The 8153-nt window shown below is 36.3% G+C and overlaps 1 long non-coding RNA gene across 1 annotated transcript in view; it reads left to right on the plus strand.

Annotated features, from left to right (window-relative positions):
- Positions 1-1380: 1380 nt before the first annotated feature.
- LOC148186327 (uncharacterized) overlaps positions 1381-8153 on the plus strand; it is a 94418-nt gene continuing 87645 nt past the window's right edge. Inside the window, exons 1-2 of the long non-coding RNA XR_015774957.1 lie at positions 1381-1664; positions 1745-1917. This is a non-coding gene — a long non-coding RNA (uncharacterized LOC148186327). The remainder of the gene's footprint in view (positions 1665-1744; positions 1918-8153) is intronic.

Genomic DNA, 8153 nt, shown 5'->3' on the forward strand with positions numbered 1-8153 from the left:
GTGTGTATCTTTTATTGTGTATCATGACTGCCACTGCCACCCTAATCATAACTACAGAAAAACTGATTTTACCCAAAGGTTTTACCCAAATATTAAAAGTTTTGGTGGAACTTTTGTCCAGTGCTTCACAGCACAGATGGATGCTTATGTGCATTTCACTGCAGTGATGTGTGGTGAGTTGTAATGTACTGTACTGTGTTGTTCTCGCCCAGTATTATGTAAGGTGTGTCTGCCCAGTTGGTTGCATTGCCGTGTTTAAATGGAACTTGTGTTTATGACATGGGAAGTTGTGTACACATAGTCATGAGTTTGTTGTGAATACCACATCAGGGGGGCACTCATATGGTCACCTCTTATAAACATTAAACATAACCCAATTTCAGTGTAGCATTAGATATATTACCAACAGTGGTGTGATGTAAGAAAGTAGTATTACTTCGTTTCATTATGTTTTGGGAGTAGCTGTGCTGTACATGAGTTTGATATTTCTATCAACTTTCACTTTTACCTTTTACTCCCCTTTTGGAGAACAAGATTTTGTTCTTTAAATCCTTTGATTTATCGTCCTCTAATTCTGACCACTTGCTTTTTTATTTACAGCATTTACATGCACTTTTACTTTCAGTACTTCAGTACATTCAATATCACAAATTGCTTTTATATTTAAGTACAGTAAATATCAGATACTTTCATACTTTTACTCAAGTAATATTGTAATAGGTGATTTTAACTTATAGCAAGTCATTTTCTGGTAAGATATTTGTACTACTAAAGTATGGCTTTTAGGTACTTCATCTGGAAAAGCATCAAGACAGGTCTCAAGATCCCATTATAGTTTAGTAATTCTTGCTTTTTGATACGAGACTTTTGGTTCTACAAATAGTGGCAAACAATATGATAAACAAATGTGACAGTAAGTTTACTGTCATGGAGACAAGACGATTTTATATTATATTATATTGTATTGTAGTGTTGTATGGTATACATTGCACAGCAAAGTGGTAATGATTGCAGTCTCAGTGCTGCCTCCTACTGTTCAAAGCGTTAAGTCAAACTACTAATGCTGCATTCAGGCGCCGCCGGCAAAATCGGAAGAACGGGGTGTGTCGCGTTGAATTTACCTGTAGTTACTCCAAATAAATGTAAATTTATTAACTTAGATTTTTTTCATTTTTATCGTGGTGTATATCTATAGCAGCTCGCTGGCAAGGTTAAGTGGATATAAGGAATTTAAGTTGGCCATGTACCTTAATTTTCAAATTATTGCATTCATTGTACTATTATATTCAACCTCATTTGCACTGAATTTTCATAGGAAACCAAATCCGCTCTGCGCATTCGTATGTGCGCGAGGACAGCGGCCCTCCCTGCGCCGGTAATTGAACACTTTGACACTTGTGTACTACTTTTAACACTGAAAGATGTCTAAGTGGTCATACATTTTCCTGAAGCGGATATATTTCCGAAGACTGCTGGAAACGGAAACGGTATTGTATTTGCTATGTTATTTGTAATTTAACTGTAGGCCTATTTAACTGTATTTTAGGTGAGCAGCACACCTGCGTCAATTAGAGCTATTTCAACTGCCCACCCTGTTTGGTCTGTTGAAGTTAAGCGAACGTTAGCTGTCGAGCTGCTCGTGCAAACTCGTTTGTAACTTTGAGGTAAGTAAATGCTAATAAATACGTGTAAACACGGTTAAAAGCTAAGTTTGCTCTCTAACAATACTCTGCTGTCACTTCAGGACGGCTTTCTGGAGGAACAGTGGCGTTTGAGGTGGACTCCTTGTTAGCTGTTAAGGTAGCTTCAGACACGCTTTTAAAGCAGGAAGTTGCTTGTTTTCTGTGGACTATGGACAACTCTGGGACCACCTGTCCTCTGCTGAAAGTCTGAGGGATGCAGCTTGTCTTCAGTAAGGTAAGACTTATGTTTACAGTAAGAGTTGTGTTCTGTGTTTGTGTGCCTTAAAATATCAGGTTATGTCATGCAGCTGCTCTTCATGTATGTTAGCACCTTGCTGCTTGTCCAGTTCATCTTTTACTCTGCTGCCTACATACAGCATATGCAATATTTGCTTGGTATGCCATTTTCGGGGCTGAACTCATTTGTCTGTCGTGGTTTGACAGATGCATTATGGTATTTTGATTTCCATAATTGTGAAATATGAGTTATCATGAGCGTTGTGGGCTGAATTTCCCCCTTGCTGTTGTTTTGTGGGCTCTGTTGGCTTCCTGCATACTCAGATCTGTAGTAAAGGAGGGCATTATTATTGGCATCAGGGATGCAAAATAGTTGTCTTCCACACTGTTCAAACACATAACAATTTCTCTGTGGTATTGGCTTCATAGCAAACTCATCATGGTTATAGTTACATAAGATTTTAGCTTAATCCATGGGTTTATGCAGTGGTGTAGTGGAGGGTGTACTCATGTATACAGATTACACCCATTTATGAGACAGCTTGCTGTACAGTTTTTCGTATAAAAATAACCTCCAAATTGCTGAGCTTCTATCAATTGCACATAGTTGCTGTTGCACTCACCTTCAGTCATTGCCAACCTTAAGCTTTATCTGTGTCTTGGTAGTCATCTTCTGTTTTCAGTGCTATATAACATTTAAGGAAAACTGCTCTGGATAATAAATATCAAAACTGTAATATGACACTAGATCATCTTAGGTTTTGGATATCATATTAGTGTTGTGGTTTTGTTGTAAAGTGTTATCTTTTTCTGGTTTTAAAGGCTGCATCACAGCAATGTACGGTAATGTTCTTAACTTGCCAGGCTGCTCTAGCTCACTTTGCTATTAAGCTCACATTAGTGATGATAATTTATCAAAAGTTTCATTGTGTAAATTTTTTTAAAGCTTCAATAAACAACCCTACAATACTGTTGCAATATCAATATCAAGGTATGGATAAAAATATGTTGATATTTGATTTTCTCCACATTGTCTTAATGGTGTTTTTTGTTAGTTCAATATTTTTGAATTGAAAGTTATTATTTGCTGCATATCTGACATTGTTTCAGTTTGCAGCTGCATGAAAGGATGGCATGATTTAAATGTATCTGTCTAAGTTTATTAAACAATAGCCTGTATCCGGCTTTCTGTCTGGCTCTGTGCCTTTGAGGAGGACATTTCCTTTTGCCACTCCCCAATTTCTTTTGAGTGCTCAGCTGAGTGTATGCTTGTGGGAAGTGCCAGAGTCAGAGCTTATAGTTGCCAAATATCAACTCTATACATATAATGTTTTAAATAATAAATCTCCTCTTTGTGATTTGTAATATCAGATAGCTTAAAAAACACAGGGTTTACTCATCTAGAGAGTCATTTAAGGTATGGTGTTTCTGTAAAGATTAGTCACCAGCTGGGTGCACACCCCTTTCTGTGAAGGACATTGTGTCAACTCAAGGTCTTAGATGTAACTGCTGCATCCAAAATGAAATCGGCTAACAAAGAATAACTACTGTGGGGACACATTTTGCAGAATATTGTGTACATGTCTTGTCATACTTGACAGAACACATTTGCAGTAGGAGTAGGAAAATCCTAATGACATTATACAGTAATAAAGCTGATGAGTACTTTGTTGATGAAGTGGGTGTAAGCTCAAAAGCAGCTAATTTGTGACTAAACCAGAAAGACATGGCCTCAGTAAACACACAGATAGGAGGTTAGTAGCAAGGAGAGACTCCAGACTCTCACCCTCTCATGGAAAATGAACAGCCATCAGTAATTTAAAGGGATGCTGGAGGTAATTCTCATGTGGGATAGTCATTACTTTGATTGAGAACAGCTGGTGTCATATTCTCCAGTTTCACCCCAGGTTGCCCTTTGTGGAAGTGGCACTCTCTGTGGTGCTGAACTACTGGCTAAGTGGGATGGCGGTCCACAGTTTTATGTTTAGTATCACTCATGAAGATGACCCAGACTCTTCAGTAAGGGCTTATTTTTTTTTTTTTTAAGTTTAGAAGTCCTTTTTTTTCATCACTGGCTCTGAGCACAGAGACTGGCAATTTGATTTTGTCGAAGAGAGCTTTTAGAAGTGCAAACCCACTTTTTAGGGATAACTCTACTCTGTGCTGTGCTTATTAATTACAGTCATTTGGAGGTTCTATAATGTTAACAACAATCTTTTTAAGGACCAGAAGTAACAAAAGGTTACTTTTGTTACTTCTGTGTCTAAGTGCTAAGTGTGTCTTAGCATTTTTAAGTTTTAAATTTTTAAGTAGGCAAATGAAGAAAATATTAAGAAATTCATGTGAGTTCACATTGCAATTAATAATGTTTCCTGATCATTTGTGCACATGTTTGTAATCAAAATGTTACTGTATGATGTAGTCACAATGGCAGATGATAGGTCATATCATGAAGTATCAATGAAGTTCTCCAATGTGAGGATTTCTTGCATTTTCTCTGTTTTACATATTTATGAATTTATTAATAATGAATAGATAATGGTTAGTTGCAGCCAAGCGTGTTTAGTTGACTAAAACTAAACTGATAACTAAACCTAGATGTAAGAAAACACATTTTATTTAACTGAAGTAAAAATAAAAAGTAGACTTTAGAAAAAAGTAAACTATCTGAAATGATACTGTAAGAAAAACAGAAGGAAGGTCTTTGTAAATTTGGTCAAATTTTTCAACATAACAAGCACAAGGGGGCATTTGAGCCTATCTACATGACCCTGAGTCAATTGGCTATTGTTGTATTATGATACCTATTCTGAACTTCTTAAATATTGCCCCTGACAAGTACCCCCCATATTATCATAATAATAAAAGACAAACACATCATCCAACGAAAAGGGACACTACTAAAAATGATTTTAAGATTTTAACATTTTAAACAATAAAAACTAATCTGAAATAAGAAAAGCCACTCTAGAAACTAACTGAAACTAAAATGAATTACAAACAAAAATTGGAAATGGGGAAAAAAAAGTAATGAAAAATAAAAACTATAATAACTCTGCTCTGGTAACAAACTAAAACTGAACTGAACTGCAAACAAAAATTAATAATGACACTGCTCAGGGAACTAAGTAAAACTAAACTGAATTGCTAACAAGAATTGCAAGCAGTAATGAAAGATACAAAAATACAAAACTATAATAACTCTGCAGCTGTGTTGTGGTCCACAGTTTACTTGCCATTTCAAAACAAACTAATAATGTGACTTTTACAGCAGATTCTGTGGGGCATTTCTTAAAATAAGATGTCTTAAGTGATTAAATCTTATTGAGGTCAACAGGTTAACGTGTCTCTCCCTAGCTCGTTTATTAAAAGGTCAACTCCAGCGCTCATATTAACTCTAGTCTGTTTTCTTAATCTATCCAGGAATTTAAAGTTTTCTTTCTCTTTCATCTTTTCAGTCAAGTAGAGCCTATAGTTTTGGCTTAACTTTGCAATCAACAAATAGCATTATTATCTCTTATCTTTGCCTCTGCACTGTTCTGGAAAAGATGTGAGGGGAAGCGTCTAAAATAACTGATGCCATGGACTGTTTTCCGTGAAAAAAATCAAGCACACCCTGACATTTGGACACAACAAAAATAAAATGAATAAAGTGAAATTGCTGCTGATGGTTAATGGAAAAGGTGAGAGCCACAGAGTAGTTTGGAGGTGCTGAAACAATGTTGCTGGAGAGGTCAAAGTTGCAGTAATTAGATGTGATCCCTACCAGGCAGTGCTGCTATGATTGAACTGTTTATCAGTGCTCTCTTTAATCTATGCCAAGGGTGAACATTTGGAGTGAGTAGACCTGCAGTGGTTTATAGTTGTGGGAGGGGGGAGTCTCAAAACACTATCTCCCAGTCCTCAGGGCTATATGGCAAGGGAACAGTAAACCTGCCGAGCAATAATACTTATCATGAGTTTAATGACAACTATTCTTGTCTCGAGGCTTCAGTCAACTTACTGTCATGTGCGCTGCATTATAAACACCTCTACAGTTAAATTGTAATGTCATACACGTCTCTGAAGTAATATTACTACAATCAGTACAATGAAGAGGTAGAGTTTTGAATTTTGAGCAGTGGTTGTTTTTCTTTCTTTATATAATGTAATATCTATTTTTATAAACGAAAACAAGAATAATGTTGACTAACATAAACAAGCACAAGGTCTGTTAAACATGTACATTTTTTAAAAACTTTGTAACTTTTAGAGATTGCAAATAATTCTTATGTTTGACCCATTTACTTTCATTTCTGAGTTAAATAGAGCTGCAATAATTAATCGAATACTGGTAATTGATTAGTTGACATTGACAACTATTAAATTCATTGCCAACAAATTTTATCAAGTGATTAATCAGTTTGACTTATTTGCTTTTTCAAGGAAAAACAGTCAAAATTCTCTGATTCTGGATTCTTCAGTGTGAATATTTTCTGGCTTCTTTACCTCTCTATGACAGTAAACTGAATATCTTTGAGTTTTGGACAAAACAAAGCAATTAAGAACATCATCTGACATTTTGTTGACCAAACTACTAATTGATTAATCAGTAAAATAATTGACAGATTAATCAATAATGAAAATGATTATAAGCTTCAGCCCTATGCAGAAGATACTGTGCTTGATTAATGTGTCACATGTCAAAGTGTGGATGTATACCTTTATAAATAAAGCTAGTGATATGAAATTTAAAACATCCAACATGTTGGTCCGTCTCACAGTGCATTGAGACTTCCCTGTCCTGTCTGTGGCTCTCAGCCCCAAGCTCATTCGCTCCCACAGGAGCAAACATCTATGAAAATGGGTCACTAATATTAACCTTCATTAAAAAAAAGGAATAATTTCCTCAAACAGCTGGGCACTCTAGTGTATTTTAGCAAAATTTACTCATATTTGAGTGCATCTGTTAGGTACTATTTTCAGATGCAGAGTAATGGTACATGTCACATATCACAGCAGTGCAGTTTTTAGAAAATTTTCAACAGAAATTAAGCTCTATGTTTGACAGAACAGCACACTAGACAGCAGTATTAATAGGATTAAGTCAGCGTTGGTGTTGATCATTTTATGAAATTTAGTATGGCATATTTCCCAAAGTGTTTAACAATTCCTGTAAAGTGCTCTCTAAATCTTTTTATTTATACAGCCCCAAATTATTACAAGGATTTGTTAGAGGTAACGTGGCTTTGAAACCTCTCTTACCATTAAACTTCCCTCCTATATCATTTCAAATGGACAGTTGTCATTTCCATCTCATGCATAACATGAGAGAATATCTCAGCCCTTTTGGCTCTGTGACACGTCCAATAAATCTTAGACTCTCTCTCTAGGTCAAGTATTCCATCACTGTGCCAAAACAGGTGTGTCATATTCTTGGCGAGACTGACGTGTCCACCTCCCGTCCACTGAGCAGTCTGTCCTCTACAGGCTGCGTCCTTGTCCGCCTGTGTCACTCCGCACTGGGACTGATGTGATCTGACTGACAATAGCGGTCTGTCTGCCTGGTGCTATCGTATAATCCTGCTTTACAAGAGTCCCCCCGGTTGCTAAAAATACACATAAACTAACATTGGGGGAAAATGAAGGACGTTAGGCATAAACAGGATGCATCATTTGATGGTGAGTGTAGAAACCAGCTTGAGTCACTGTTCACCATTTTTATTTCAGCTATTTGGCAAACACTGAACAGATAACCAAAATGTTTTTCATGGCTGCTTGTACACAAAAGTAGCCTCCTGTATGACATGTCTTCAAGTTTATGCTGGTAATAACTAAAGCTCAAAGCTTAAAAAAAACAGTGGGGGCTCAAAACACCTTGTGCATATGCACAATAGTGCTTGAGTCTCAGCTCCACATGCACTGGTGCATGTAACTTGGTACCGAAAATATGGTGTGCAGGGCTGCTGACTCATGCCTTGACCATGAGACTTTTAAAATTAACACTTTTTAATGTAATCCCTTTTAGGATTATCTCAGGACTTCAAATTCAAAGTTATTTTACTATGCAGTTTTTGAGAATATGAAAGGGAAAGCCAGCTCCATTTAAATTCTAACTTGTAGATGATTTCCTCATATTTCAATTGTCATAAAAAAAGACAATGATGCAGTGGTTGATGTTGGATTCTTTTGGGAAAGAAGGTCAAATACACCAAATCGTATAGTAAAAAATTGGTATTTGTTTTAAAAGTTGGT

This window comes from Plectropomus leopardus, chromosome 19 (assembly GCF_026936395.1).
Source record: "Plectropomus leopardus strain MGB_pleo_1.0 chromosome 19, ASM2693639v1, whole genome shotgun sequence".
Lineage (NCBI taxonomy): Eukaryota > Metazoa > Chordata > Actinopteri > Perciformes > Serranidae > Plectropomus > Plectropomus leopardus.